Here is a 23,199-nt window from a genome sequence, read left to right as displayed (position 1 = left end):
GTTCCCAATTTTTTGCATTTGTGTTCTCTCACAGGGGATATCGTTAGCGGTTGTATTATTTTTTTTTAACAATTACTATTGTTAGTCGTATCTATTTGTATATATAACTCATCAGCATGAGTGTATTTGGCACTTGAGCTTTATTTTGCATGTCTGCAAGGTGGATGCAGCAATTTGCACCATATAATTTCACACTGGACGTGATCTGTAGAGTAGAACATGTAGCGCAGTGGCATATTTTTGGCTACTAATGTGTACACTTGGGTTTGAGTCCCAGGCACAATGGGCCTCATTTATCAAACGAACGTACGGCAGAAAACGTGCGTTCGACCATTTTTACGCAAACTTCGGTATTTATCAATTTGGACGTGAGCGGAGGCTAAGACGAATCTCACGACAGAGCTCACGTTTGGTCTGAGCTCATGTACGCAAATCTGAGTCTGTGGATCTGCGGCGCAGCACTACAAAATCTGAGTGTGAAAATAATTATGAAACAAAGCTCAGCTGTCATCCAAGCATAAGCAGCCAAATATTCAGAACAGATCAAAACGGATTCTTAAAATGGATTAAACAAAATTAATTTAAAAAAGCCCACGTTTTTAATGATACTGCTTCCTTTGTAAAATAAAAAATACATATGGTAAATAGCCTAAACATGACAACTAATCATTGCACGTTAACATGCCTAATGCTGAGCGTGCCGCAATACGTTTTTTGGTGGCCAGCTTTAAATCGGACCACTTTTTCTTGACCTAAATGCAAAGAATTCTTTCACTATACATTTACACAATCAGCTCTAACATCATGAACCCTGCCAGCTGAAGTAAATAACATTGATTATCTTGTTACAGTGGTACATGTCACTGGTATATCCTGTGTACCATGGTAGCAGTATGTTAGCCAGCAAGTTAACATTTCATCCTTGAAGCTGATGTTTTGGAAACAGGAAATGGGAGCACATGAAGTTTGACAAGTGCCAAATTGTGATGGCTTGACAACTTCATCAGAGCTTCTCCAAAACTTCAGTTCTTGTGTGATGTTCCCAGTTTATACCTACCAAAAGTGGTCCAACGAAAGAAAACTGCTAAACCTATGGCAGGGGCACGGACAGTCAAGGCTCACTGATGACCTGTGTGATCCAAGCCAGCAGAAGGAGCTGCTACTAATGCCTTGGTGCCAGATACCACAGCACATATTCAGAGGTCTAGTGGAGTCCATAGCTCAATGGCAGTTGGTCACAATGATATGGCTGATCAGTGAATGTCCATGTCTCTGGGGTCTACACACAATACCTTTGACTTCATGCTTGGTTTGTGCTCCGGCATGCACTGTCAACTGTGGGGCCTTATATGTAGACAGATATGTTCCTTTCCAAATCATGTTCAATCAACTGAATTTACCCCAGGTGGACTCCAATTAAGCTGTAGAAACATCTCAAGGATGATCAGTGGAAACAGGATGCACCTGAGCTCAATTTTTACCTTCATGGCAAAGACTGTGAATACTTATGTACATGTGTTTTCTTAGAATTTTTTTATCTTTAATAAATTTACAAAAATCTCAATTTTTTCTGTAATAAGGCTGTAACATAACAAAATCTGGACAAAGTGAAGCACTGTGAATACTTTCCAGATGCACCGTATGAGTGTGGGCTTCAGGGTGTATTGGGTGGGATAAGACCATTTAGTTATTCCACAGGGTGCACACAGTGTGCAACATCAACAGAGTCTGGTAATGAAAGAGAAAACCAATATGAATTTAAAAACACCAGGGAGCCCATCCCCATTTCTCCGCTGTTTTCACCTCCTCTCTGCCATTCGTTTCTTTTTTTTTTCAGTCCACACTTGTATCAGATGCTCCTCTGCCGGTGTGATTTGTGGATGCTGAGCTGAGCTAAATGTGACCGTGCTTGCCAGGTTTGCTGGCTAAGGTACATTGAGCTGCTATCTGATGAAAGTCTCATCATCAAAAGCCGTTTAGAGGTCAAGAAATGTCACTAAAGGCTGTGCAAACACTGAGGAATCATGGTGTGAAACAATGTTTCATACAACTACTATAGAAAGCAGCCAGCAAGATGCAAATCTGTCATAGCAGGTGCAAAATGTGAAATTGTATGTTTAGGGGCGCAGTTAAAGATAATGATAAGGCTCTTATTACCAATCAGCAGAGGCTGGGCCACTAGAGGGAAATAAGGTACACATCTCCTTGTAATTTTGTAGATACAAAAACATCTTTGGAAACATTTTAAAGGCTACAACTCTTTCTACTTCCTGCTTATTCTGTCAGCGTAAACTCTCATCTCTCTGGGCGATGATGTTTCTGCTACGAATCAGTGATATTTTAACCAACTAAGTAATCACATGTGTCCCTAGTAACTAATGGTGATCACAGGGGAAGCAATCAGAGTGCGACAGCAGCACCGGTGTTCTGTCGAGATGAGCTCCCGTAACGTAAATCGACAGTTAGTGTGTCTGCTTTAATGGCAGCGTGTACATGCAAATCTTTACCTTTTAAAGTGAAAAGAGACTTATTGCTATAGGTTTTCTTTGGTGGGGAACCTCAACACAATGGATGAGGTGTAGATTTTACCAGTCACATTGAACGCAGCACAGGTGAGCCATTCCTGTGTTTATACAGAGATAAACTGTGACTTCTAATACTGTGATTTACTGCATTTTATAAAGACGATGATGGTGTTTGGGATTTTATTTTTTATTTATTTATTTTTGTTGTGTTTGTTTTGTGTTTGTGATCGCCTTTGAATTACCCAGCAGCCCTTGCGGCGCTTAAACTTGAAACTGGCTTATCAGTAGCCGACAGTGTACCGAGTCAATACTAAAAGTTAGCAGTTTGCAGTAATGTCCGCTAAATTTTTTTCGGCTATGCTAAAATACGAAATGGAGCTAAATGCGGCGAAATGGAGACTGATAATCACAAAATGGGGGTAAAATGTAACAAAATGGAGCAGACTGACTCCAATATGATTCAGTTAAGTACTTTTACTTAATTATTTTTAAGTGAAATGGAGCAAAATGGGGACTGATAATAACGAAACAGGGGTAAAACGTAGCAAAATGGAGCAGACTGACTCCAAATATGATCCAATTAAGTACTTTTATTTAAATTTTTTTAGCGAAATGAGACAAAATGAGGGTAAAACGTAACGGAGCAGACTGACCCATTGATGGAAGTTTCATCTCTTGAACGCCAGGTGGCGCACCTGCCCCTACTACATGTACTGAGCGCATCTCACAAAAAACACAAAAGCCAAACAATTAAATAAGAGTACTTATTTGGATTCCGTCTGGTTCACTCTGCTCCATTTTGTTACATTTTACCCTATTTAGTGATTATCAGTCCTCATTTCACTCCATTTCATCCATTTCATATTTTAGTATGGCCCACTTTCAGTTTAGCATTATGAAAGTTAACTTTTCAGTTCGCAGTTTAATGGTTATCAAAACTAACTTTTCAGTTAGCTGTGCCCACCACTACCAGCAACAAAAGATTTGCAAAGCAGCACTTCACAGCCAGTGATGCCGGTAACGCGTTACTTAGTAACGCGTTACTCTAATCTGACCACTTTTTTTAGTAACGAGTAATCTAACGCGTTAATCTTTCCAAATCAGTAATCAGATTAAAGTTACTTCTCCAAGTCACTGTGCGTTACTATTATTTTTGCATTGTGGGTTGATAGCAGCATTAAACTTGGTCCGTGGGCAGGGGGTCGGGGTTTGACTGAACTACACACTTTAAGCGAGCTGTGAGCTTTTCATCCGCGGTTTTCTGCAGCAGCTACGACTCGTCCTCACCTCTTAAAGCATGGTGACAACAGCACACCTGCACCGAACTTTACAAAGACATTTTTGTGTTTTATTTTTCTCCTTTATTTAGAATTCTGATCTGAGCCGCTCCGTATCGTCTCGTTAAAACAGCTGATCCTCCGCGACGCGTCAACAACTAACACTATTTTCCACTCAAATGCACCTAAACTCTCTTTCTGAGGACCACATGATGTGAAAACGCAATAAAACTTTCTTACCTGTAAATCTGGTCATGTTTTCTGCATAAATAAATGTTATCCATTCTTTGTGCTCAAACGCCAAAGCAGGGGCGAATCCAGTTGGATGGGGGCGTGGGGCAAGGATGTGCCCCCCCAACACCCCTAGATTAAAGGTCCAGTTTTGAAGCCTTTTTTTGCTACAACTACTAATACTACTTATAATAATAATAATTTCGACAAGTAAAATGTTTAGAGAGAATTTAAATGTTAGAATAATGTTAGAAAGAATTTAATAGTTACATTTATAAACAATGTAGGCTAGAAATTGCAAGTTTTACTGTTACAGTGCTGTCAACAGTTAAATATGAGGTCAAGAAAGAGGTCTTTATTTTACTTTTTAAAGTATTTATTTTCATTGAAGTCAAGAAAGGGTGACTATAAAGTGAGTTTTGGCTAAACAGGTATCATTGTCATGTTGATGTGGCAGAGGATTGTTGTCGACAGCTGGGGAAAGTAACTAAAAAAGTAACTAGTAATCTAACTTAGTTACTTTTACAACTGAGTAATCAGTAAAGTAACTAAGTTACTTTTTCAAGGAGTAATCAGTAATTGGATTACTTTTTCAAAGTAACTGTGGCAACACTGTTCACAGCACAACCAGAAAAAACAAAAAAAACAAAAACAGTTCTGAGGATGACCTTAAGGTGCATTCATCATACATCGGAATTTTCACTTTTATAGCAGGAATTGCTGACAGCGTTGACATGGAGTCAAATGTCTTTCAAATGTCTTTTGAGAAGAAAACCTTAGTGAAGAAACTACATGTGGCTCAGACAACAAATTTGTGAAACATAAAAAAACAAAAAAACAAATGTTTCTTTTGGTAGATTCAGTAAATATGTATCTTTTAGGTTTCAACATATACTTTTTTAAACAACAGGGACAGTTACAGCATGGACACGCACAGACATTTGAGAATTGAAATAAATATAATGAGTTGTCAGGATTTCTTCACATTTGTCTTTGTTGTTGATGTTCAAAGGATTCATGATGCAGAAATATGCTGTACGTTGCGTGGTGAAACCATACAGCTAACGTTAAAATGGTCACATTCATTATTCATGTTAGATTTCATTACATCTGAAAAACATACACAAAACAAGAAAAGAAGCCCAGCAAGGAATTTTTGCTCTCCAAGAACTTTATTTTTTAATTTAATAAACTCAGCACATTTATGTTACTTGTCAAATTGAATGCATTGTTTGATAGAATGTGTACACATTATCAATTAGGGGAAACCGGGGCACTGTGGATCACCGGGCACATTGAATCAGTAGCTATATCTGCAAAAGCACATATATATTTGCAGCAGTTATGTCATATTTTTATGCATAAAGACATCCCCCTTATAAATTACTGTTTTGTTTTTGGATACATTAAGGGTAAAACTAAGTGGCAAGTGAAGCCAGTTTTTTTCATATCAAAAGTAAATTTTGTGGATGTCAGTGTCTTTGTATTTATTTCTCACAACAGAGGAAAGGTGGCCCAAAAAATTGTTATTAGTTAGAAGACTACCCCATCCAACTGATGAGCATGTGTGATGTCTTCTCCAGACTATCAGTTATTTGATAACATGACTCATGTGTGTCACATGCACCCAGGGCACAGTGAATCAGGGCACAGTGATTCAGTCTAGAAAGTGATTTATTAAGCCCCAATATCAAGTGGATGACAAATATTACTTGCTGAAGCTTATAGATTTATTTTTCCATTAATTATTTCTATAATTTCTGTATATAACTGTAATTACGACAGTTGTATTTATAATAGTTTCTAAAGGACTTATATCAATCTATAAGACACTCACACATTACATAGCTGGTTTGCTGGATTATAGTTTGTGTATGTATCAGCATATATTTAATAATGTTGAAGAAATCTTTATAATCATCTGTTTTTTCATTATATTCTAAGTTGATTCACTGTGCCCCGTGAATTAGTGTCTGGGGCACAGTGAATCAAAAAATTTTAACACCGATTTTAAACACCTGTAAATTACAGTTGGGGAGACATAAATAACACAGCCTTATAAACAATAACTTGCTGTATTAAATTCACAAGAGAATGACCTAAACGTATGCATAATGTGTTTATGCTGCCACAAAATGTTTCTGATCCACTGTGTCCCGGCTTCCCCTATGTGTACTTCATGTCTTACCAGCATGGGAATAACTGTAAGATACAAACTTTTCATGTCTTCAGAGTTATTGTGGAATATGCTTTTGCTTTCTTCAAATTGATATTTTTTTCTGATCTGATTTTCGAAAATTACAACCCCAATTCCAGTGAAGTTGGACGTTGTGTAAAATGTAAATAAAAACAGAATGCAATGATTTTCAAATCCTCTTCAACCTATATTCAATTGAATACACCACAAAGACAAGATTTTTAATGTTCAAACTGATAAACTTTATTCTTTTTGTGCAAATATTTGCTCATTTTAAAATGGATGCCTGCAACACATTTAAAAAAAGCTGAGACAGTGGTATGTTTACCACTGTGTTACATCACCTTTCCTTCTGACAACGCTCAATTTGCGTTTGGGAACTGAGGACACTAATTGTTGAAGCTTTGTAGGTGGAATTCTTTCCCATTCTTGCTTGATGTATGACTTCAGTTGTTCAACAGTCCGGCATCTCTGTTGTCGTATTTTGCACTTTATAATGTGCCACACATTTTCAGTGGGCGACAGGTCTGGACTGCAGGCAGGCCAGTCTAGTACCCGCACTCTTTTACAACGAAGCCATGCTGTTGTAACACGTGCAGAATGTGGCTTGGCATTGTGTTGCTGAAATAAGCAGGGACGTCCCTAAAAAAGACATTGCTTGGATGGCAGCATATGTCGCTCCAAAACCTGGATGTACCTTTCAGCATTGATGGTGCCATCACAGATGTGTAAGGTGCCCATGCCATGGGCACTAACATGCCCCCATACCATCACAGATGCTGGCTTTTGAATTTTGCGCTGGTAACAATCTGGATGGTCATCTTCCTCTTTTGTCCGGAGGACACGATGTCCATGATTTCCAAAAACAATTTCAAATGTGGACTCATCAGACCACAGCACACTTTGCGTCTGTCTATTTCAAATGAGCTCTGGCCCAGAGAAGGCGGCAGTATTTCTGGATGTTGTTGACTTATGGCTTTCGCTTTGCATGGTAGAGTTTTAACTTTCACTTGTAGATGTAGTGACAAACTGTGTTAACTGACAATGGTTTTCTAAAGTGTTCATGAGCCCATGCGGTAAGATCCTTTACACAATGATGTCAGTTTTTAATGCAGTGCCGCCTGAGGGATCAAAGGTCACGGGCATTCGATGATGGTTTTCGTCCTTGCCGCTTATGTGTAGAAGGTTCTCCAGATTCTCTGAATCTTCTGATTTTATATTATGGACTGTAGATGATGGAATCCCTAAATTCCTAGCAACTTCCCCAGTCTTTTGTCCCAACTTTTTTGAACGTGTTGCAGGCATCCATTTCCAAATGAGCAAATATTTGCACAAAAACAATAAAATTGATCAGTTTGAACATTAAATATCTTGTCTTTGTGGTGTATTCAATTGACTATAGGTTGAAGAGGATTTGCAAATCGTATTCTATTTTTATTTACTTTTCACACAACGTCCCAACATCATTGGAATTGGGGTTGTAATTCAGCAATTAATATTGGCAATAAATGACTGGTGAATATGAGTACATAATAATAGCTTTCTTTTTCTGGAGTTTAGATCTTGGCTTTACCTTCATCTGATAATCTGTTCTTGTTCTGCTGTTTCTGAAACCCAAATCCACTCAAAAGCAACTTTGATCTGGTTTATAATCTCCACATCCCCCAGATCCACTGCCCCTTGCACTCTTTCTCAGCCTCGCTGTGACCAACCGGTCCATCATGTGATAGCTGAGACCTCATCCCTTGTCATTACTGAGTGGCTTAGTGCATCTTACCCAGCACCTCCTACCTTGAACCCCTCCTTTCCCCGGCTTACCATGGTGGAGGTCTGTTTAACCCATGACTCTGAGCTAATCTCCCTCTAACTCCCAGCTAAACACCCCCCCCCCCCATCCCACCCCAACCTGCATCATCCACACTCTGCACTTTAACAGGACAAAATAGTGCCCCAAAAGAGAAGTCACTGCAATGAAGGATCAATTTTTCCATCCTGCATGTGGTGCTGTGATCCACTGTCATTGTATTTAACAGTCAAGGTGCAGATTATCCTTCTGTCCCTTTGTCGTCCTCTCTGCCGTCCTTGGCCGTCTGTTTTACATTTCAAAATCACCACATTAGTTCAGCTCTCCTTCACTCCCTCATTCTCCAATTTTCAACATGCATGCTTCTTATCCTCAGAATTTTCATTTCTCTGAACACATTCTATGTCCGACAGTTTCATCTCATCTCTCAGTATCATACCCAAAAGTTCAATCTCTTCTTGATCCCATTTAGTCCTTCATTCTGCTTACACCTCCTCCTTTCCTGAGCTTATCGCCTTGCTCTTTAGGATAACAGGTGTGTGATGATTGCCACAATAGACTGCAGCTGATCACGTAACTTAAGAAATGGGTCCCGAAGCAGTAATTCTGTTAATAAAACCAAGAGTTCATACAAAGTATTATTATTATTATTGTTACTATTGTATTGGCATGCCACAGTGGTTAACAGTGGTCCTCCACACAAGAAGGTTGTGGGATCACTTCCTGCTTGGTCCTTTCTGGTTGGTGTTTTTTGCATGTTCTTTACGCCTTCACATGGTTTCTGTCTGAGTGCTCTGCTTTCCTCCCACCTCCAAAGATATGTAAGTTAGGTGAATTGGAAACTTTAAGTGAGAGTGTGAATGTTTGTCTTTTTTTTAAAATCAATCTGAGAATAATGGGGTTATCATATATTCAGGGTCTAGACTTTTGCATGCCATATACATCCACACCAGTAAGTGTCTCAGGAGTGAATCCTCCTGCTCCTTTAACTAGCTTACAGTGCTGCATGACACAGAAACACAGTGATTGTCCTGAAAAGAGACTACCTACAAAGTTGAGTAAGTTCACCATATTAACCAGCAACTGAGTAGAAGTTTTGATGCAGACTTTAAGCTCATGGTGATAAAGGCAGCAGAGTCATTAAACAACTCTCAAGCAGCCAAGAAATACAGTGTGAGACTGATGGGGAGCTGACAAAAGGCTTTCTTAAAAACAATAATTGTCAGAAAAGCTTACCATGATCCTCAAAATGGGGATACGTTTGATTTTTTCCTTAGCATTATTTTTTAAAATATTTTTTTTTTTTTTAAGTTTGCCTTCAGAAAATCTTTTCTCCAGAAATATTTTTTAAGTGTGTGTCGGGGGGTATTCTCATATTCAGAACAATCTGAAATTATTATTATTATTATTATTAGTAGTAGTAGTAGTAGTAGTACTATTATGCTTGCCTATTCTGAAACAAAAAGTGACGTGATTTTTATTTCTCTCAACAGCAAAAACAAATGATTTGTTCTTACTGCTCCAGTACTTTTTTAATGACCTCACTTAATGGAAGTACATTATTTGCAGTCCTGCTTGCAGTGTGAGATATGAGCCGCTGTGCGTGGCACACCCACATGATCTCTGGGAGAAAGACAGAGAAAAGGATCAGCTCCTTTATATTTAAAGCAATAGACAAGGACACACGCGGTTTCATAACGGATTCATTTTTATTTGTTTATTTTTATATTCTAATTTTTTAAGCCTTCATCATCTCATTAATATGTAGCTCTTGTGTGGTATTTTTGGCTATACGCTTTAATGTTTTTTATGTTCTTTTGATACTTTACCAAATGTGAATGTGACATGTCTTCATAATAATAATAATATAATAATAAAAATGTTCATAACATGACCTCTTTAATCAATCACTGTCTTTTTTTGTTTTATTTCCATTCAAATTCTATGTTAAGATCCTTCAGCCTATAAATGAATTTTCAATTGAACTTTCCAATGAAATTATGATTCTTTCCTCTTATTCAACAAATTCAAGTTTCATTTCTACAACATTCACATAGAGCATATATTGAGGCATTTAACATTATTTTAAGTCTCTGCTTTTCTAATTTCTCACTGGAAACATTGGAATCATGTGGCTGGGAGCCCGTCTGCCCACTCCATGCCTGCAGTGTTTGTATCTGAAGCTACGGCCGTGTTGAGAAATCATTACCCAGGGGGCTGACTGATGAAGTGCTGACGTGCAGCTGATTTAAGATGTCTTTCGACACGTCTGTCCGTGCACTGTACTAAGCTCCCTTCTTCCCCTCCTCCTCCCTACTGTCTCGTGTTCTCTCGCTCACCCGCTTTTCTTCATCCCTGCCTGATTCGCTCTCTGCGGGAGTTGGCTGAGTCTCTGACTCCGGGGCTGTAATGCGGCCCACCAACCTGTTTTTCTTGGAGTTTTCTCTTGGCTGAGTGAGCCAAGGAGGACGGGATGACATCGGGAGGAAGGTGTGTATGTGCGTGCATGTGCCCCTCATGAACATGTGCCTAACAGATACACTCCAAAACGTACAAGTTGCTTGATTCAAGTTGTACTTATTGTTTTATTACATGAAGACAGTAACACTGCTCGCAATCTGACATTTGATCCCGGTAACCTTGATCTTCTCCCAAAAATTGACCTTTGACTGATGTTGCCAGGGCAATTCTGGAATACAGCTGTGTGTACCACATTTGGTCCAAATCAGATTAAAAATCTGATTCTTTGACATTGACCTTTGCAAAAATAAATGTTTTAACAGCAATTTCAGGGCTAACCTTTATTGACATACCGAGTTTGGTAGAAATTCGTAAAATGAGCAGTGAGGAGTCAGCTAGCAAACAGACAGGCGGACGTGACGCTGACCCCAATGACTGACCATTGGCAAATCTGATCTCTCCTCAGCAATTCTGGAACTCATCTCCATATGTGCCACATTTTCTGTAAATTGGAGCGGAAAAAATTTAATTTTATCCTTTGACCCCTGTGACCTCAAACCCAGTGATTGACCTTGAACAGATTTGATGTCACACGAGCAATTACAGAACCAGCCTACATACAGTATGTGTGCCAGGTTTACTGGAGATAGGAGTGTGTGTGTGTGTGTGTGTGTGTGTGTGTGTGTGTGTGTGTGTGTGTGTGTGTGTGTGTGTGTGTGTGTGTGTGTGTGTGTGAGATGGTTGGGGGGGAGATATATTACAATTTAACCTTTGACCCCACTGTCCTTTACCAGTACAATCCCTTTAAGGGCAATTCTATGGCTGTCTATCTTCCACATATCAAGTACTTTGGAGTAGGAGAACAAACAGATAAACCGAAATGTTGACCTTTGACCCTAATGACCTTGACCTTTGTCAAAGCAAAGCTCTTGAGGAAAAATTCTATAGTTGACTGTTATCCACACATCATATTTAGTGGAAGTGGGAGAAAAAGGGGAACAAAAAGACAGACAAACCAAATTTTTGACCTTTGATCCTAGTGACATTGGCCTTGGCCAAGACAAACCCCTTAACAGCAATTCTGCAGTCAACCTAGATGCACATAGCATGCTTGGTGGAAATAGGCCCAAATTAAAATGACCTTGGAGTTGTGGAACAAGCAAATACACAAATATTCAATTTTAATGTAATAGGTCAGCTGATGATCTTCTCACTCCTTTTTGATATGAACAAATGGGGGGATAGCAGGCGCTGGAGGACATAACAAAGAAACATGTTAGACAGAGAGGGCAGAGAGAGAACAGTTTATCCAATTTATCTCCTCTAAGTACTGTTTAAAATGCACGGACCAGCCAGTGGTGTTGCATGAGCTGTGATTTAACAGATGCTTTAGGAATCAGGATGATGTTTCTCCTCGGCTTCCGCATATTCTCCTCATATGTGCACACTCAGGAAATTAATATAACGAAGATAAGCTAGTTTTCCGCCTACAGGCAGTACAGTCGCAGTGTCTGATATTCTCTTCCCATGTGCACACGTGTGTCAGTTAAAGAGAACTCAGCTGCACTGTGGGCACGTACGTGTGTATACGTGTGTGTATATGCAGGGGGATTTTAAAGATAATTAAATGTTTTAATTTGATGAGAAGTGCTCAGAATGCACAGCGACCCCACACCCACATTTCAAAGTACGAGGCGTAGAAAGAAAATGTTACACGACTTTTTAAACAGTTGCATTTACTAACATAAAAATAAATAAAATAGATCTGAAATCATTTTCCTAATACATGTGTAGAGGACCAGAAATTTCATCTTGACCTATGACCTTAATCATTGACCAATCCAAAACCAAAATCAAACCACGTCTTCTTCCCATTCATAAGCCCAACGTACCTGCTAGTTTGATCAAAATCAGATGAGGTGTTAATTAACATATCATTCTAGAATAGATTACATTACATTACATAGAAAACTTTACTGATTCCTTTGGAAGACTCCCTCAGGGAAATTGAGGTTCCAGCAGCATTGTATAGCAGTACACAGGATAAGAAGCACACAAATGATCAAAAGTGAAAGTAAAAAAAAAAACAAAACAAAAAAAACAATTTGCAAAAATAAATATAAATAGACAAATGTAAATGCCAAAAAGTGGCCTTTTATTGTGACCAGTCCAAGGCATATCTGTGCAATAATCATGCTGTTTAATCAGCATTTTGATGTGCCACACCTGACAGGTGAATGGATTATCTTGGCAAAGGTAAAGTGCTCACTAACATGAGTTTTAGCAAATTTGTAAACAAAACTGGAGGAACATAAACCTTTGTGTGCCCGTTGACAGTGGCAGAGTTACTTTTGTTTGCAGTGATGTAAGATATAGAGATTTAGCATTTTGCACAGCATTAATATTAAAACAGGAAGCACTGGCTCTCACGGTTGCTTAAAAAGTCACATTTTCATGACGCTGCAGCTTCATTGCTCTCTGTAATATTACATAAATTATTTACACTTGCCTAATTAACACCGAGTGGCTCGCTGCCATTAATGCTTCATCTCTTGCTACCTGTTTTTGCCCACTGTTAAGATTTAACATTTGGTTTGTCCTTGTCACTAAGGCAAGCAGACAGAAATAAAACAAAAGAATTATAAAGCTTTTTTATTTTAAAATTTTGAACTCTTGATAGAACGTACCACGATGTGCACATGTGAATGCAGTATAACATATTTAAGATAAGATAAGATCAACTTTATTGATCCCACAGCGGGGAAAATCAAGAATTGTATACTTGTATTAGTAAAGAAAAAGAAAATTATTTACATTAAAGAAAGGTGACTAAAGTATATTGAAATGTTTGTTGTTGGTGCATAAATACTGATGTGAACAGATTAGGTGAAAATTAAAATATGAGTATAAGTACAAGTATGTATAGATATGGTAAAATTATTGCACAGGATAAATTGCACAGTTGTGCATGTAATAAAGCACAAAAGGTGGTGGAAGACGTAGATAACAGTGCAAAATTAGGGGTGAGAGGAGTTGTCCATAATTGATGTCAGCTTAGCTAATACTAATACTTACTAATTACTTCAACTCAGTAAAACTAAGCAAAAATACAAGTGTTGCATTTGTAAATTTTCGATGAATATATCATAAAAATAATAACGTGTAGCACTCATCTATCCATAGACTCTCCTCCACTTCATGCTACAGAATCCAGAGATGAACACAGACACAACAGGCCTCATGGTTTATATAGGAATTACTAATAACTAGTAGTGCATACTCATGATTGTGAACATTGGGGTGACATCTGGGTGAATGTGAGGCATAATTGTAAAGCGCTTTGAGCATCTGATTCAGATGGAAAAGCGCTATATAAATGCAGTCCATTTAACATTGCATGGACACCTCAGAACAATTTGTTTTTCATTTTTATTGACGCACAACTTTAAAATCATGTGCATTATAATGGAGCCCTTTTTATAATGGAGCCCTTTTCATTGAAATGGATGTTTTTATTTTTGTTTTAAGGACAGTATCTAATGTGACATGAAATGTTTTTGCAGCATAAATTTGTACTCCCTTCTGTGATTTAAATGGAATTTTAAAAGCCCACAGATGAGTGTATCCCAGGGGCCCATACCTACTTTTATTCACCAAAGTAATGTTAAAAAAAGAAATAGTCTCTTTGTAATTCTGCTAACAGCCAAGCCAACAAACCTTAGTTTTTAGTTTGGCCTGATCATTAAATTGTCACCATATGTTGTTTTGTGCAGGTGGAGTTCAAGACTTCGGCATTTTGCATGGGCCAAAGTTGTTTAACCTTCTCTAAAATGATTTGTTTTTCATCCTGCTGTCGGGCTTCATGCTAATGAACATTAGGACAGACAGAAGAACAGCCACAAGGGTGACCTTGCTGTGGTTCAGGTTCACCGTCTAATGTTAGAACTTTGAGAATTATGGGTTGGAATAACTGTGTCTTACAAATAATTACCTGGGAAGATTGATACAAGGAGTATTACTTGCATTGCGAGGGATCATCAGCTACAACATTTTGGCCATGTGGCGGTGCTTTAGCAGAGGGCTCAGTATTGAGGACCCCAACAGCTGGAAAAGGTCATGGTGATGTCTACATATTCCATGGCAGTGACGGATAGATGGCTACTTTCGGAAGGTAGGGATAGGCCAGTTGTCTGCTTGGGTGGTTGCCATCCAAGAACTAGCATAGCTCCGGATGCGATGATTTGAGGTACCGTTTCATTCTCCCAGCTCTGACCAGACATGACCCTCAAACTGAACTGGAATCACAGTTTCTCTGAAACACTTCTATTCTAACTTTTTTTTTTGGCCAGTTTTACCACCATTGTCGCTACAAAAACTGTTTATGTACCTGCATTCCAACAACACCTGAACCATTCCTGAATCAATGCCATTTTTAAAACCATTTTTCAGCCTTTAAAGAGCACACCATTGGTGACTCTTTTAGAACTCTAGATTGTTGCTATCACCATTTATCATCACCATTTATTTATCTTAGCTCATACATTCTGTACATTTTGTAACATTGCTATAGTGTTAAGTTTTATTATATATTACTTGTTTTACTACTCTTCTTTTTTTTTATCTTAGCACCAAGCACCGCAGCAATTTCCTAACGTTGTGAACTTGTACACTCATATGGCAATAAAACTTTTCTGATTCTGATTCTGATTCTGATTCTCAACAGCAGATGTCTCTATTCTGGATGAAAGCAGACATCTGTTTTTGATAAGGTCTTAGATTTTTTTTTTTTTAGCACGTCCACTTCAGCCAACTGTGATACAACTTTGTGCTGGGTGGTGTTTGCCTGTATATGCTGCAGCAGGTTACTATGTATGTGCTTGTTGATTTTCTGTGCATGATGAGGGTCAAATAACAAGGTTATTTAGCCACTAAGTGATAATAATGGGCTTTAGACATTGAGGCTAAGGGTGCATTTAAGAGTAACAGGCAGCTACGATAACCGGGTTAGACGCTCAGTGACCGGAGCCTGAACCACAAGCAGTCACAGCAAGGTCACCGTTGTAGCAGTTCTTCTGTCTGTCCTAATGTTCATTAGCATTAAAGGCCGACAGCAGGATGAAAAACAAATCACTTTAGAGAAGGTTAAACAACTTTGGCCCATGCAAAATGCCGAAGTCTTGAACACCTCCTGCTGCACAAAACAACATATGGTGGCAATTTAATGATCAGGCCAAGTTTAAAAGCTAAGGTTTGTTTGCTTGGTTGTTAGCAGAATTACGAAGAAAAGAAGCTGTTGCTTTTTTTACTTTACTTTTGGGGATTAAAAGTGGGTATGAGCTCCTGGGATATACTCGTCTGTAGATCTTTAAAATTCCATTTGAATCACATTTGATATTCCATTTGATGCCAGTCAGTTCAAGATACACAATGAGGGATGAGGTACAATGAGCAGTGATGCCGGTAACGCATTACTTAGTAACGCGTTACTCTAATCTGACCACTTTTTTTAGTAACGAGTAATCTAACGCGTTAATCTTTCCAAATCAGTAATCAGATTAAAGTTACTTCTCCATGTCACTGTGCGTTACTATTATTTTTCATTGTGGGTCGATAACAGCATTAAACTTGGTCTGTGGGCAGGAGGTCGGGGTTCGACTGAACTGCTCACTTTAAGTGAGCTGTGAGCTTTTCATCCGCGTTTTTTTGCAGCTGCTCGACTCGTCCTCACCTCTTAAAGCGCGGTGATCAGCACACCTGCACTGAACTTTACAAAGACATTTTTATACTTTTTTTCCTCCTTTATTTAGAATTCTGAGCTGAGCCGCTCTGTATCTTGTCGTTAAAAACAGCTGATCCTCCGCGACGCGTCAACAACTAACACTATTTTCCACTCAAATGCACCTAAACTCTCTTTCTGAGGACCACATGATGTGAAAACGCAATAAAACTTTCTTACCTGTAAATCTGGTCATGTTTTCTGCATAAATAGAATTTAATAGTTACCTTTATAAACAATGTAGGCTCGAAATTGCAAGTTTTACTGTTACAGTGCTGTCAACAGTTAAATATGAGGTCAAGAAAGACGTCTTTATTTTACTTTTTATAAAACAAGTATTTATTTTCATTGAAGTCAAGAAAGGGTGACTATAAAGTGAGTTTTGGCAAAACAGGTATCATTGTCATGTTGAGGTGGCAGCGGGTTGTTGTCGGCAGATGGGAAAAGTAACTAAAAAAGTAACTAGTAATCTAACTTAGTTACTTTTACAATTGAGTAATCAGTAAAGTAACTAAGTTACTTTTTCAAAGTAACTGTGGCAACACTGACAATGAGATATATAAAAGTTTTAGTTGAGACCAGATATCATCAGTATGCAACACCACAGCCTCTGACAAAGAATAATGATTTGATGCCTTTGATGAGTAATGACAGTTTTGTCTCATTCCACTGTGGGGTACAAATCTTTAGAACTGATTATCAGGCGTGTGTACCTATCTGTGTGCCTGGTTTAGTTTATTTAGTTTATATAGCACCAAATCTCAACAAAGCTGCCTCAACGCGCTTCACACAAGTAAGATCTTACCTTACCAACCCCTAGAGCAAGCACACAGGTGACAGTGCTAAGGAAAAACTCACTCTGATGATATTTAGGAAGAAACCTCAAGCAGACCAGATTCAAAGGGGTGACCCGCTGCTTTGGCCCTTCTACCAAAAATGTTTACAATATAGAACACAACACAACAACAATTGACGAGAGTCTGTGCAGGCATACAATCCACTGTTGGGGGAGGGGGTGTTGGGGAGGGGGAGGGGTCATGGAGCCACTCGTTGGATCTGTTTTCCTACAGCAAGGTCCGTCCCGTGTCCGCCACAGAAATCATCCAATCCAGCATGTGGAGCCAACCGCATCTCAGACAAACAGAAAAAAGAAAACAGAATCAGCAGGCCAGAAAACTACACTTAAGGTATAATTAATCAGCATTAAGCAACAGGACAGCAGAAGAAATAATAAAGCAATGGCCGGCCACTATCCCTAAGCTTTACTAACAGACCCGGACTTTAGATAAAGCTGAGGCTGAGTAAACAGAGCGGGACAAGACACTTTATTTGCATTGTCTCTGTCAATGCAACTGTAATTGGACACTGGGTTTGGTTGGGGAAGTAACCTGTGTCGGACTGGCGTCCCATCCAGGGGCAGTTGTAGACCCTCATCTGCTTGATATTATGAAATCTGGAGATACCAAGCACGATGCCAATTAGCCCCAGGGCCAATATAGGACTGGTAACCAATCTGACCCGATCGTCATTAGACTCCACTCATGTATCAGATATATTAACACAGTTACCAGTAGACTAATGACCAATAGAATGACACCCAACACAATTTGGGTCACAGGTTGGGTTGGCTACCTGACTTTGTTCTTCTGTGCTGGTGCTTTCCCACCAGATTTTACCAGTTCACTTACGACAGACTGGCAGCCTGTCCAGGGTGTACCTCACCTCTTGCTGAATGACCGCTAAGATAGGTTCCACCCCTCCCCTCCTCTGCGACCATTAATTGGAATAATTGGGTTCAGAAAATGGATGGATGGATGGAACCAGCTCAAGTCATCTCAACTGTACTCGCTTTTGGTGTAAGGCACTTCCTTTTCCACTGAAGGTAATCCTAACTTGCCATCGTGATGGTGCATGAAACTCTGACATCACCTTCAATGTGACACATAAAAGAAGAACATGATACACACTCATCAATAAATACTTTAGCTTTTGTGTTGTAGTGCAGTACAGACAACGCTACTTGCCAAATAATATTTTAAAAAAGGTGGGTTCCCTCAGAACGTATTTTATCTATCTCCCTTGTTGCACAGTGATGGCGTACTGATAGTGACGAATCTGTCTGACTAACCTGTAATTTGCAGTGTTTTCACATCACCTTGGAACTGCGACAGAGGTAATAAAAGCAGGAGCAGTTACCAGGCACCAAATCTGGCCAATGGAAAGACAAAAATGGTGGGTAGGATTGAGTTGATTTGGGCAGGTCCCACACAGGTACTACGCAGTTGAAAAGAACCAAATGGGTTTATGTGTGTGTGTGTGTGTGTGTGTGTGCGTGTGTGTGTTCCAGTGATGCCGGTAATGCGTTAATTAGTAACGCGTTACTCTAATCTGACCACGTTTTTTAGTAACAAGTAATCTAACGCATTAATCTTTCCAAATCAGTAATCAGATTAAAGTTACTTCTCCAAGTCACTGTGCGTTACTATTATTTTTCATTGTGGGTCGATAACAGCATTAAACTTGGTCCGTGGGCAGGGGGTCGGGGTTCGACTGAACTGCCCACTTTAAGCGAGCTGTGAGCTTTTCATCCGCGTTTTTTTGCAGCAGCTACGACTCGTGCTTTTTTTTCTCCTTTATTTAGAATTCTGAGCTGAGCTGCTCCGTATCTGCTGCTAAAAACAGCTGATCCTCCGCGACGCGTCAACAACTAACACTATTTTCCACTCAAATGCACCTAAACTCTCTTTCTGAGGACCACATGATGTGAAAACACAATAAAACTTTCTTACCTGTAAATCTGGTCATGTTTTCTGCATAAATAAATGTTATCCATTCTTTGTGCTCAAACGCCAAAGCAGGGGCGAATGCAGGTGGAATGGGGGCGTGGGGCAGGGATGTGCCCCCCCCACACCACCCCTAGATTAAAGGTCCACTTTTGAAGCCGTTTTTTTTTACTACAACTACTAATACTACTTAAAATAATAATAATTTCGACAAGTAAAATGTTTAGAGAGAATTTAAATGTTAGAATGAATTTTATAGTTACATTTATAAACAATGTAGGTTAGAAACTGCAAGTTTTACTGTTGCAGTACTGTCAGTAGCTAAATATGAGGTCAAGAAAGAGGTCTGTATTTTACTTTTTATAAAACAAATATTTATTTTCATTGAAGTCAAGAAAGGGTGACTATAAAGTGAGTTTTGGCAAAACAGGTATCATTGTCATTTTGAGGTGGCAGAGGGTTGTTGTCGGCAGCTGGGGAAAGTAACTAAAAAGTAACTAGTAATCTAACTTAGTTACTTTTCCAATTCAGTAATCGGTAAAGTAACTAAGTTACTTTTTCAAGGAGTAATCAGTAATCAGTAATTGTATTACTTTTTCAAAGTAACTGTGGCAACACTGACGTGTTCAGGCCACTTACTGGTTTTCCTCTTTATCTTGCCCTGGATTTAACTCTAGTTAAATTCTCTTACAACAATACCCTCGATCGTTCAATATTTCAACACACACACACACACACACAACAGGATTACAGTCTAACATAATGTATTCGACTGTTTTACTGTTTAAATCCTGTGCATACAGACCCACTCTGGTTTAAAGCCGCTGTACCTCTATGGGGTCAACTAGTATTAGTGTAACCCCACACCAGATGTAGGTTCAAAGCTCACAGGGAGCTTGGCTAGCTTTTACTGTTATCACTTATCTGATGTGGGGGTGGCTAACGTCCCTGACATCAGGAAGAAGACATTTTTACATTACAGGTGAAGATGAAAGGAACAGGGATCACCAAAAAGGGCAGCATGCAAACACTGAACAGAGAACAGTTTGAATCACTCTGTGATGTGAAATGTAACCCTGTCAACTCCTCTAATAACAAACCTCACAATTTTGTCAGTTTGAACCACAAAAGTTGAAGTTGTTGCATCTATATTCTAATAGCCAAGTGGCCTCTGTTTGTGTGCTTGCGTGTGGCTTTGATCACAACAAAACTGGGGAGAGCTGACATTTGCCGTTTGTTATGCTGATGTATTTTGAATTAAGGATGAACGCTGTGAAAACAAAAAATTGATAGGACTAATATTTCAGAAATTAGTGATTTTAGCTAACCAGTAAACGATGGACATTGTGCTGCAATGCACCATGGGACTTCAGAGTTTTGAGGTTTTAAATGTTGTTATTGTGGTTCATGTTAGATTAGCAGTGTTGTTAGTCTTATTGATATTTTGTGTTTTTGTAGTTCAATTGGTTTAGTCAGTTTAGTTAAGTGTTACATTGCTCTTACCATGAGTGACTTAAGTGTCATGTTGGTACCATGACTGAAATGTGTATTACTATTATCTTCCGCCACCATCTCTGTTTGTCACATTAAAAGCACTTGCTTATGGAAGATTGCAGAAAAGACAAGAAGCCTTGCGTGCATTTTCCATCACGTAAAACTGGTGAGAGCTGACATTTGTCGTTTGGTATGTTTATGTATTTTGGGTCAAAGATGAATGGCGCCAAACCCAAACGTTGTTAGGACTAATATTTTAAGAGAAGCTACATATTTGAGCTAACAACACTGAACAATGTGCAGCATTGATATTTACATTCTGGACTCACACTCCAAACCAGTAGGAGGCAGTAAATAATTTATATATTAGAAGCATGTGTGTGTGTGTGTATGATTTAATTTAGTAAGTTCAATGAAAGTACATAATATAATTGTAAATACATTAAAAATACATGGGTGACACAAGAAAGTGAAAACACATTTCCATTGTGGTCCATTTAAAAATCAAATGACAAAATAGAAGTAATAATAATAATAACAGTAGTAATAATAGTGTGTATATGATAACAAGAACCTAAACAAATGATAAATACTTTAAGATATTAAATTAACATTAAGCAATTAACAAGAAATAAAAGGGCTGAGTTCTTCTTCTAAAAACAATTGAGATCTAAGGTTCTACAAACATTCTGGACTTGCACACCATTCCAACTCATTCTAGAAACTGTGCATAATTTATTACCACCCTTGAAAAATCGCAGCTGCCTATTTTAGAAACACAACCCAATCTAGAGCCTGCGAAACCCCACGGACAACATGCTAGTACTATAATATTTTTTTAATTGGTCGACATTGTGGGCAGTGGCTCGTGGTTAGGACTACTGCCTCACAACAAGAAGGTTGTGGGATCGATTCTCATATATGTGGCCATGTAACAGACTGGCATCCTCTCCAGGGTGCATCCCGCCTTATGCCCTATGACTGCTGGGATAGGCTCCAGCCCCCCCCATGACCCTTAATTGAGTAAGCAGATATAGAAAATGGATGGATGGAACTGTTATTGTTTTGTACAGTGATAACAGATGGTCTTCCTTCCTGTTTTGTTACACATTGATGTGCATCACACTTGATCTGTTACATTTACACATACACTTAACCTTACTGTTCTTTGGATTAAAGGAAAGAGACCACAGCTGGAAGTTTGACTGACCTTTGACCTTTGAAAAACATTGAATTGATCACACACACACTTCACATGCATGCACTCACCCAGACAGTGTGTTGTGACAATCGGTGACCCATAGCTCTTTTGTTGAATCACTGACAACGTGAAACAGATTATGTTGGATGATTTTTGTTTTTAATTCGACCGATCCCATGTGAAGATGAAGCCTCCTACATAGCCCTGTGTTGGTTTGTATGTTCAGACATAAAGGGCCCAATGTTGATGACTGACTAGTGTCAAATGCAAATTGTGAATGGATTTGGTTCCTTGACAAAACTGTTTTGGAGATTTCTTCTATGAGGTGCAAATAAATAGTTGAAAGGCCACAAAGGCTTTGAGACATTATTTTAGTTTTGTAGACCAAATGCTTTGCAATCAGTTGGGATAAGCCTGAATCTTTGTGTGGTATCTTAAGAAGGTATCTTTATTTGTGCTTTAACTTAAACGAGGTTCACATTTCTCGCTGGCCCCAGTTTGATCAGGAAAAAATAATAATTTGAGCATGAAGATACAAGAAGTTATTTTTTTTTAATTATATTTTATTTGGTTTTAACATATTAAAACAGACAAACATTAACAACACCACTAACAACACCAAAAACACCACTGAGCAGACCAAATGTAAACCAAAACAATAATGTATAATTACAAGTTATACAAAAGGATATGCTGGGATGTAGTGAGTCATTTAGGAAAATAACTAAAAATAATAATAAATAAATAAATAAATAAATAAATTGCCTTTTCAACCAGCGCACTCAAAAATTGGAAATGGAAATCAAAGTAATATTTAACCTTAAGTACCCGAACCTCTCATAATAGTAAATCTCAGATGAGGAGGCAAATAATTTATAAATGGCTGCAATATTTCACTGAATAATTTACTGTTACCCTTCAATTTAGCACTAATTCTTGCCAGAGGCAGCACTTTAAAAATTTCTCGATACCACTCTGTAACTGATGGAGGTTTGTCTTTAATCCAATTATTTAGTATATTTAATTATTATTTAGTAATTGGCCAGATCCCAAAAATCTGGCCAATTTTTTGGGATCCTCCAAACTGTGACTGTCTAGCGTTGGGACCAGGAGGCAGAGCTGTGGTCTTATACACCTCTCTGCAGCTTCTCTCCCCCTGCCATCCCCCTATTACCCCATCCCCGTAGAGACGGTGCCTGCTCCCAGACCACCAATAACTAGCAAAAATCTATTTAAGCATAAAAATTCAAAAAGAAAAAATAATATAGCACCTTCAATTGCACCACAGACTAAAACAGTTAAATGTGGTCTATTAAACATTAGGTCTCTTTCTTCTAAGTCCCTGTTGGTAAATGATATAATAATTGATCAACGTATTGATTTATTCTGCCTAACAGAAACTTGGTTACAGCAGGATGAATATGTTAGTTTAAATGAGTCAACACCCCCGA

At 38.6% G+C, this 23,199-nt stretch overlaps 1 protein-coding gene across 1 annotated transcript in view; it reads left to right on the top strand.

Annotated features, from left to right (window-relative positions):
- Positions 1 to 23,199, top strand: part of LOC117517316 (protocadherin-16-like) — a 205,747-nt gene that overhangs the window by 113,350 nt on the left and 69,198 nt on the right. The gene's annotated exons all lie outside the window — the stretch shown is intronic.

The sequence above is a fragment of the Thalassophryne amazonica genome, chromosome 9, assembly GCF_902500255.1.
Source record: "Thalassophryne amazonica chromosome 9, fThaAma1.1, whole genome shotgun sequence".
NCBI lineage: Eukaryota > Metazoa > Chordata > Actinopteri > Batrachoidiformes > Batrachoididae > Thalassophryne > Thalassophryne amazonica.
The sequence above is the reverse complement of the archived record's forward strand: the minus strand, read 5'-3'. Positions and strand labels throughout refer to the sequence as shown.